Source organism: Bos javanicus, chromosome 7, assembly GCF_032452875.1.
Source record: "Bos javanicus breed banteng chromosome 7, ARS-OSU_banteng_1.0, whole genome shotgun sequence".
Taxonomy (NCBI): domain Eukaryota; kingdom Metazoa; phylum Chordata; class Mammalia; order Artiodactyla; family Bovidae; genus Bos; species Bos javanicus.
In genome coordinates, this window is record NC_083874.1 from 19,920,746 (window position 1) to 19,930,600 (window position 9,855).

At 47.2% G+C, this 9,855-nt stretch overlaps 1 protein-coding gene across 2 annotated transcripts in view; it reads right to left on the minus strand.

The window, feature by feature from the left end:
- The window catches only part of TJP3 (tight junction protein 3), a 30,529-nt gene extending 29,889 nt beyond the window's left edge, over nucleotides 1-640 (minus strand). For both annotated transcript variants that reach the window (XM_061422661.1, XM_061422662.1), the window contains exon 1: nucleotides 422-640. The gene's annotated coding sequence lies outside the window, so the exon portion shown is untranslated. The remainder of the gene's footprint in view (nucleotides 1-421) is intronic.
- Between the last annotated feature and the right edge of the window lie 9,215 nt (nucleotides 641-9,855).

Genomic DNA, 9,855 nt, shown 5'->3' on the forward strand with positions numbered 1-9,855 from the left:
TGGGGGGAGACGAGATGCAACTGTCTGAAAACTTGGGGGCCTCTTAAGAAGTTCCAGGAGGTCCAGATACCAACCAGGTGCCAGTTTGTCTCACCTGCCACTTCCCTGCCAGCCTCCGCTCCTCAATTTGGGGAATCAGCGGCCAACTGGTACCCCCTCAGCCTCCCTGAAAGAGCCTGGGCCCACAATGACCCTCTGAAGTCTGTGGCTGTGGCGTCCTGGGCAGGCTGCCAGGGGCAGTAACTGCCGGCCAGATAATCCCTTAGAAACTATGTCAAATGCCCACACAGGAGTGTCGGTTTCCTGCCTTCCCAGGAGCCTGGTGGTGGGGGGAGGTGGCAGGGGGCCCAGGACCTTGTGGGGGGAGCCCCATTTGGACAGTACCTTTGGGGTGGTAGGCCGATCGGGCTGGGGGACTCACCTGTCTAGGAGGCTGGGTGGCCTCTGGGCGGGCAGAAGCAGTCAGGGCCTGGATGTCTGCCTGGCATCGGGGGCAGGGAGGGGACCTGAGGCTTGGGCTCTGGCTTGCCCACTTGTTTGCCCAACTTCTCCTCTCTGTGGTGGCCACAGACTGGCCGGTCCCGTGCCAGGTGGAACCAGCAGGGCGACAACCACAAGCCGACTGGCAAGAGTGAGAGAGACCTGGTTGGGTGTGTGGTTCTGTCGCAAGGTGCGCTCACGTGGGAGCTGCTGGCCTTAACCCCTGACTGCCCGGAGGCCAGGGATGCCCAGTCCCACCCAACTTGCGCTGGCTACCGCCAAGCCCTTGGCATCAGCAAGAGATGGGCCCATGTGGCAGGTGGAAGACACTGGTAGAATAAATTCAGAACTGAGTGAATGAATGGTGCACCCCCGCCTGTACCCCCCCGTCCCCCCCGCCCACACCCCCTGCACCCCCGCGTCCGCATCCCCCACCCCCCATCGCTCCCCCTGCCTTTCTCCAGGCACTGTCTCGCATCTGGTGGAGGGACCGCTCCTTCTCTTCCTGAGGATCTGAGCACAAAATCTGCTTCTCTACCCCAACATGAGTGGCAGGATCCCTACTCTGAGAATTTTCTATCACTTTCCAGCTGGGCAGCTTTGGGCAAGTCACCGGGGCCCCCTCAGTTTCTTCTCCTCAAAAAATGGGAACAGAGACTTCCCTGGCAGTCCGGTGGTTAAGACTGTGCTCCCAATACAGGGGGTGATGGGTTGGATCTCTGGTCAGGGAACTAGAATCCCAGGTGCCACACCTTGCGGCCAAAACAAAAAAATCACCCCCCCCAAAAAAAAAAGAAACAACATGAAACACTGGATAGCAGCTATCCTACAATAAAAACCAGCAAGCACAAAATGTTCAAAAATGGAAACAACACTGGCCTCTGCTCCTAGGGCTGTTTCCTTGAGTAACTGAACGAATGTTGGTCCATAAAGTGCCCAGAGCTTTGCTGGGCACACAGTAGGGCAGCACTTTCTAATCTCCACCCACAGGTGGCTGGTCTGAATGAATGAGAGCTGGGTGAGATACACACAGGATTTGGAAGAGCTGCTCTGCAGAAAAGAACCTAAAATAGTTCATTAGTTTTACACATCGATTCCTTGTAGAGATGACAATGGTTTTGAATGTACTGGGTTAAATGAAATATATTGTTAAAAGTAATGTCACCTGCTTGTTTTATTTTTATTTATTTTTGGACATGCGCCATGGTATGTTGGATCTTAGTTCCCTGACCATGGGATGAAACCCACACCCCCTACATTGGAAGTGTAGAGTCTTAACCACTGGACCACCAGGGAAGTCCCAGGTTTTTAAAATTTCTTAAGAATGTGGTCGCTCAGTTCAGTTTAGTCGCTCAGTCGTGTCCGACTCTTTGCGACCCCATGAATCGCAGCACGCCAGGCCTCCCTGTCCATCACCAACTCCCGGAGTTCACTCAGACTCACGTCCATCGAGTCAGTGATGCCATCCAGCCATCTCATCCTCTGTCGTCCCCTTCTCCTCCTGCCCCCACTCCCTCCCAGCATCAGAGTCTTCTTCACTGAGTCAACTCTTCGCATGAGGTGGCCAAAGTACTGGAGTTTCAGCTTTAGCATCATTCCTTCCAAAGAAATCCCAGGGCTGATCTCCTTCAGAATGGACCGGTTGGATCTCCTTGCAGTCCAAGGGACTCTCAAGAGTCTTCTCCAACACCACAGTTCAAAAGCATCAATTCTTCGGCACTCAGCCTTCTTCACAGTCCAACTCTCACATCCATACATGACCACAGGAAAAACCATAGCCTTGACTAGACGAACCTTTGTTGGCAAAGTAATGTCTCTGCTTTTGAATATGCTATCTAGGTTGGTCATCACTTTCCTTCCAAGGAGTAAGCGTCTTTTAATTTCATGGCTGGAGTCACCATCTGTAGTGATTTTGGAGCCCAGAAAAATAAAGTCTGACACTGTTTCCACTGTTTCCCCATCTATTTCCCATGAAGTGGTGGGACCGGATGCCATGATCTTCGTTTTCTGAATGTTGAGCTTTACGCCAACTTTTTCACTCTCCACTTTCACTTTCATCAAGAGGCTTTTGAGTTCCTCTTCACTTTCTGCCATAAGGGTGGTGTCATCTGCATATCTGAGGTTATTGATATTTTTCCTGGCAATCTTGATTCCAGCTTGTACTTCCTCCAGCCCAGCGTTTCTCATGATGTACTCTGCATATAAGTTAAATAAGCAGGGTGACAATATACAGCCTTGACGTACTCCTTTTCCTATTTGGAACCAGTCTGTTGTTCCATGTCCAGTTCTAACTCTTGCTTCCTGACCTGCATACAGATTTCTCAAGAGGCAGATCAGGTGGTCTGGTATTCCCACCTCTTTCAGAATTTTCCACAGTTTATTGTGATCCACACAGTCAAAGGCTTTGGCATAGTCAATAAAGCAGAAATAGATGTTTTTCTGGAACTCTCTTGCTTTTTCCATGATCCAGCGGATGTTGGCAATTTGATCTCTGGTTCCTCTGCCTTTTCTAAAACCAGCTTGAACATCTGGAAGTTCACGGTTCACATATGGCTGAAGCCTGGCTTGGAGAATTTTGAGCATTACTTTACTAGCGTGTGAGATGAGTGCAATTGTGCGGGAGTTTGAGCATTCTTAGAAAACTTTAAATGCCATTTAAAATTTTACACCGCCCTGTAGTTCTACTGGAAAACACTGGGATAGGTGCTCAGTGACTAAAGAACAACTGAAAGCACATATCAACTGTGGAGCCTTTTTTGATCACATTCTCTTGCTGCTGTACAATATCTCTATTATTTTCAAAGCATTTATTAGCAGCTGAAATGCCTTGTGTATTGTCTGCTTGTTTATCTGTTTCTCCTAGATGTCTCTCTCTCTCTCTTTTTTCCTTTGTGGCCACACACGTAGCTTGTGAGATTTTAGTTCCCAGACCAGGAATCAAACCATGGCCCTTGGCAGTGAGAGCACTGTGTCCTAACCACTGGACCACCAGGGAGTTCCCTTAGATTGCTCCTCTCTGAAGTAGGAATTTGCTCTTGCTTATTCGTGTGTCCCCGTGGCATAGAACAGTGCTTGGTACATAGCAGGTGTTCAATAAATATTTGTGAAGTGAATGAATGAATGAATGGAAGGAATATGGGGAAATTTGGGGAGGGAGTGAAAGACTCTTAAGTCCCTTTTACCTGCAGGTAAAACAGGAGATGGCAAGAGTGAATGTCGACATTCTAGGAATCAGCGAACTGAAATGGACTGGAATGGGTGAATTTAACTCAGATGACCATTATATCTACTACTGTGGGCAGGAATCCCTCAGAAGAAATGGAGTGGCCATCATGGTCAATAAAAGAGTCCGAAATGCAGTACTTGGATGCAATCTCAAAAACGACAGAATGATCTCTGTTCGTTTCCAAGGCAAACCATTCAATATCACAGTAATCCAAGTCTATGCCCCAACCAGTAACGCTGAAGAAGCTGAAGTTGAATGGTTCTATGAAGACCTACAAAACCTTTTAGAACCACCACCCAAAAAAGATGTCCTTTTCATTATAGGGGACTGGAATGCAAAAGTAGGAAGTCAAGAAACACCTGGAGTAACAGGCAAATTTGGCCTTGGAATATGGAATGAAGCAGGGCAAAGACTAATAGAGTTTTGCCAAGAAAATGCACTGGTCATAGCAAACACCCTCTTCCAACAACACAAGAGAAGACTCTACACATGGACATCACCAGGTGGTCAACACCGAAATCAGACTGATTATATTCTTTGCAGCCAAAGATGGACAAGCTCTATACAGTCAGCAAAAACAAGACCAGGAGCTGACTGTGGCTCAGACCATGAACTCCTTATTGCCAAATTCAGACTTAAATTGAAGAAAGTAGGGAAAACCACTAGACCATTCAGGTATGACCTAAATCAAATCCCTTATGATTATACAGTGGAAGTGAGAAATAGATTTAAGGGCCTAGATCTGATAGACAGAGTGCCTGATGAACTATGGAATGAGGTTTGTGACATTGTACAGGAGACAGGGATCAAGACCATTCCCATGGAAAAGAAATGCAAGAAAGCAAAATGGCTGTCTGGGGAGGCCTTACAAATTGCTGTGAAAAGAAGAGAAGCAAAAAGCAAAGGAGAAAAGGAAAGATATAAACATCTGAATGCAGAGTTCCAAAGAACAGCAAGAAAGATAAGAAAGCCTTCTTCAGCGATCAATGCAAAGAAACAGAGGAAAACAACAGAATGGGAAAGATTAGAGATCTCTTCAAGAAAATCAGAAATACCAAAGGAACATTTCATGCAAAGATGAGCTCAATAAAGGACAGAAATGGTATGGACCTAACAGAAGCAGAAGATATTAAGAAGAGATGGCAAGAATACACAGAAGAACTGTACAAAAACGATCTTCACGACCAAGATAACCTCGATGGTGTGATCACTGACCTAGAGCCAGACATCCTGGAATGTGAAGTCAAGTGGGCCTTAGAAAGTATCACTACAAACAAAGCTAGTGGAGGTGATGGAATTCCAGTTGAGCTATTTCAAATCCTAAAAGATGATGCTGTGAAAGTGCTGCACTCAATATGCCAGCAAATTTGGAAAACGCAGCAGTGGCCACAGGACTGGAAAAGGTCAGTTTTCATTCCAATCCCAAAGAAAGGCAATGCCAAAGAATGCTCAAACTCCCGCACAATTGCACTCATCTCACACGCTAGTAAAGTAATGTTCAAAATTCTCCAAGCCAGGCTTCAGCAATATGTGAACCGTGAACTTCCAGATGTTCAAGCTGGTTTTAGAAAAGGCAGAGGAACCAGAGATCAAATTGCCAACATCCGCTGGATCATGGAAAAAGCAAGAGAGTTCCAGAAAAACATCTATTTCTGCTTTATTGACTATGCCAGAGCCTTTGACTGTGTGGATCACAATAAACTGTGGAAAATTCTGAAAGAGGTGGGAATACCAGACCACCTGATCTGCCTCTTGAGAAATCTGTATGCAGGTCAGGAAGCAAGAGTTAGAACTGGACATGGAACAACAGACTGGTTCCAAATAGGAAAAGGAGTACGTCAAGGCTGTATATTGTCACCCTGCTTATTTAACTTATATGCAGAGTACATCATGAGAAACGCTGGGCTGGAGGAAGTACAAGCTGGAATCAAGATTGCCAGGAAAAATATCAATAACCTCAGATATGCAGATGACACCACCCTTATGGCAGAAAGTGAAGAGGAACTCAAAAGCCTCTTGATGAAAGTGAAAGTGGAGAGTGAAAAAGTTGGCGTAAAGCTCAACATTCAGAAAACGAAGATCATGGCATCCGGTCCCACCACTTCATGGGAAATAGATGGGGAAACAGTGGAAACAGTGTCAGACTTTATTTTTCTGGGCTCCAAAATCACTACAGATGGTGACTCCAGCCATGAAATTAAAAGACGCTTACTCCTTGGAAGGAAAGTGATGACCAACCTAGATAGCATATTCAAAAGCAGAGACATTACTTTGCCAACAAAGGTTCGTCTAGTCAAGGCTATGGTTTTTCCTGTGGTCATGTATGGATGTGAGAGTTGGACTGTGAAGAAGGCTGAGTGCCGAAGAATTGATGCTTTTGAACTGTGGTGTTGGAGAAGACTCTTGAGAGTCCCTTGGACTGCAAGGAGATCCAACCGGTCCATTCTGAAGGAGATCAGCCCTGGGATTTCTTTGGAAGGAATGATGCTAAAGCTGAAACTCCAGTACTTTGGCCACCTCATGCGAAGAGTTGACTCAGTGAAGAAGACTCTGATGCTGGGAGGGAGTGGGGGCAGGAGGAGAAGGGGACGACAGAGGATGAGATGGCTGGATGGCATCACTGACTCGATGGACGTGAGTCTGAGTGAACTCCGGGAGTTGGTGATGGACAGGGAGGCCTGGCATGCTGCGATTCATGGGGTCGCAAAGAGTCGGACACGACGGAGCGACTGATCTGATCTGAAAATGATGCTGAAGCTGAAGCTCCAATACTTTGGGCATCTGATGCGAAAAGCTGACTCATTGGAAAAGACTCATTGGAAAGACTGAAGACAGGAGAAGGGGACGACAGGATGAGATGGTTGGATGGCATCACCGATTCAACAGACATGAGTTTGAGCAAACTCTGGGAGTTGGTGATGGGCAGTCTGCATGCAGTCCATGGGGTTGCAAAGAGTCCGATGCCATTGAGCATTGAGCGACTGAACAACCTGCAGGACTCAGTACTGAAGGTAATAGCCTCTATGGCCACAAGGGGGCGCCCGAAACCAGGCTACCAATCCCAGTCGCGGCAGCTTTAGTTTCCATCCTGCAAAATGGGAATTTTGAGCAGGGACACGGGAGGATGAAGCCCGAGGAGCAAGAGCCGCTGCCCTATCCCGACCCTGGCCCCTCCTCTGCACTTCCAGTTGTCTGAGTCAGTGGTTCTCAAACTCTATCAGGCATCCGAAACGCCTAGAGCCTCAGCGAAAGATTATGAGTCCCCACACCCCGAGGTTTTGATCCAGGAGCCCTAGGTGGGGCGGGCCGGGCCGGAGAACCTGCATTTCTAACGAGCTCCTGGTGGATGCTGATGGGGGCAGGTCCGGGCACCTTGCTTTGAGAACCATGGATATAAATCTTTTCTCAAGGCAGATTCAAAATGAATCAGGACCAAAGAACTCCTCTTGGAGCCTTTTAGAAAAATGGTGGCAAAATACACAAAGCATATATTCACAAAGTATTCACTGGCATAGCTTGGCTGCATTCAGGACCTTCACACTGTTGTGCGACCATCCCCACCATCACCTCCAGGACTTTCTCAGCTTCCCAAACGGAAGCTCTGTGTCGATGAAACACTGACTCCTCACCGCTCCCCCACCATCTACTTCCTGTCTCTATGGATCTGACTCCTCCAGGGACCTCAGGTGAGTGGAATCAGACACTATTTGTCCTGTTTTCTGGCTTCTCTCACTGAGCATCGTGTCCTCAAGGTTCATCCATGTTGCAGTGTGTGTCAGAATCTCCTTTTTAAGGGGGAATCATATTCCATCGTATGGGTAGACCATATACGTGTATCCATCATCTGTTGATCCCCTCCCCTCTGAGTTGGCTCATTTCTAACAGCTAAGCTGGGGGATCCCTCCACCTGATCCTGGGTCCTGTTCTCTACATCTTCCCTTTTCTTCATTTGTCTCCTTATTTTGATAGAGAGGACTTCTAGGCTCAGAGGGTAAAGCATCTGCCTACAATGTGGGAGACTCGGGCTTGATCCCTGGGTTGGGAAGATCCCCTGGAGGAGGAAATGACAACCTACTCCAGTACTCTTGCCTGGAAAATCCCATGGACTGAGAAGCCTGTTAGGCTACAGTCCATGGGGTCACAAAGAGTCGGACATGACTGAGCAACTTCACTTCCACTTTTGATAGAGAATATTTTAGAAGCATCTTTCTGAGCCCTGGGTCTGACTGAAGGCTGCTCTGTCTCGCTGTTTCCCCTTCATCCCATCACCCAGCACCCCAAAGCCCAGTCTCAGCCTCCCGCTGACCTCGCCAGCAACCTGACAGTGAAGAGAGGGGTCACGTGTCTGGAGTTGGACAGGCCTGGGTGAAAACATCCCAGCTCCGACCTACACCAACTGGGTGCTCAGATCCCCCACCTGCCTCTGAGCAGAAATCATTAATAATGAATAAAACTACTAGTAGCAACACTTATTATTCCCCAAACCATGACTTCAGAATGAATAACTGCCTGACTGTGGCACTGGTGAGCTCACCACTGCCCTTTAATAATATTATCATTCTTAACACAATAAGAAAAGAGGCTGCTTCACGACGAGGTATATTGTGTGATTCCACACATGTGGCTTCAGCCCTCTGGGCTCCTGTTTCCTCAGGTGTGAAATGGGGATGATAATAGTTTCCATCTGGTTGATCAATATTATCAAGTATTTATCATCTTCTAGGTGTAATGTTTTGTGTTAGGTAATGGGGATAAAACTCAACCTTCAGAAAACTAAGATCATGGCATCTGCTCCCATTGCTTCATGGCAAATAGATGAGGAAACAATGCAAAAAGTGAGAGACTATTTTTGGGGAGGGCTCCAAAATCACTGCAGATGGTGACTGCAGCCATGCAATTAAAAGATGCTTACTCTTTGGAAGGAAAGCTATGACTAACCTAGACAGCATATTAAAAAGCAGAGACATTACTTTGCCAACAAAAGTCCATCTAGTCAAAGCTATGGTTTTTCCAGTAGTCATGTATGGACATGAGAGTTGGGCTATAAAGAAAGCTGAGCACTGAAGAATCCATGCTTTTGAACTGTGGTGTTGGAGAAGACTGTTGAGAGTCCCTTGGACAACAAGGAGATCCAACTAGTCAATCCCAAAGGAAATCAACCCTGAATATTCACTGGAAGGACTGATGCTGAAGCTGAAGCTCCAATTGGGCCACCTGATGCAAAGAAATGACTCGTTGGAGAAGACCCTGATGCTGGGAAAGATTGAAGGAGGGAGAAGAAGGGGACGACAGAGGATGAGATGGTTGGATGGCATCACCGACTCGATGGACATGAGTTTGAGTAAGCTCCAGGAGTTGATGATGGACAGGGAAGCCTGGAGTGCTGCAGTCCATGGGGTTGCAAAGAGTTGGACACAACTGAGCAACTGAACTAAATTGAATGGGGATATAATAGTAGTTTTAAAAAAAGGAAACAGGGACTTCTCTGGTGGTCCAGTGGCTAAGACCCCATGGTCCCAATGCAGGGGGCCCGGGTTTGATCCGTGGTCAGGGAACTAGATCCCACACGCCTCAACTAAGACCCAATACAGCCAAATACATAAATAAATAAATTTTTTTTAATTAAAAAAAAAATCAGGTCTCTGACTTTGGGGGATATTGCATAGCACTGAGCTCGACACTTAAGAATGTTATTATTATGTATAACTAATTTTTACCACATTACAAATACACGTTATGTATCATAAATATCTTATTTTACTTATTAGTATTACTTGTCATACTATATCACTATTTATTTTTTTTAATATATCACTATTTAATAACGTTAATATATCAAGCAACCCACTCCAGTATTCTTGCCTGAGATAATCTCACGGACGGAGGAGCCTAGCGGGCTACAGTCCATGCTGTCATAGAATCGCACACGACAGAGAGACTGAGCCCTACAGCAGTATTGGCAGAAATGGCGCTGCTCTTCCATTCTCTGGGCGCGTGAGGGCGCTCGTGGAGCTCCCGGGGACTCTGACGCATGCAGGCCCCGCCCCCGAGTCCCTATTGGCGATGCGCGAAGTGCGCGATGGCGCAGCGCCTGGCCCCGCCCCGGCCCCGCCCCTCGCTCCCTGGCCCGGCCCCCTCCCTCCGCTCTC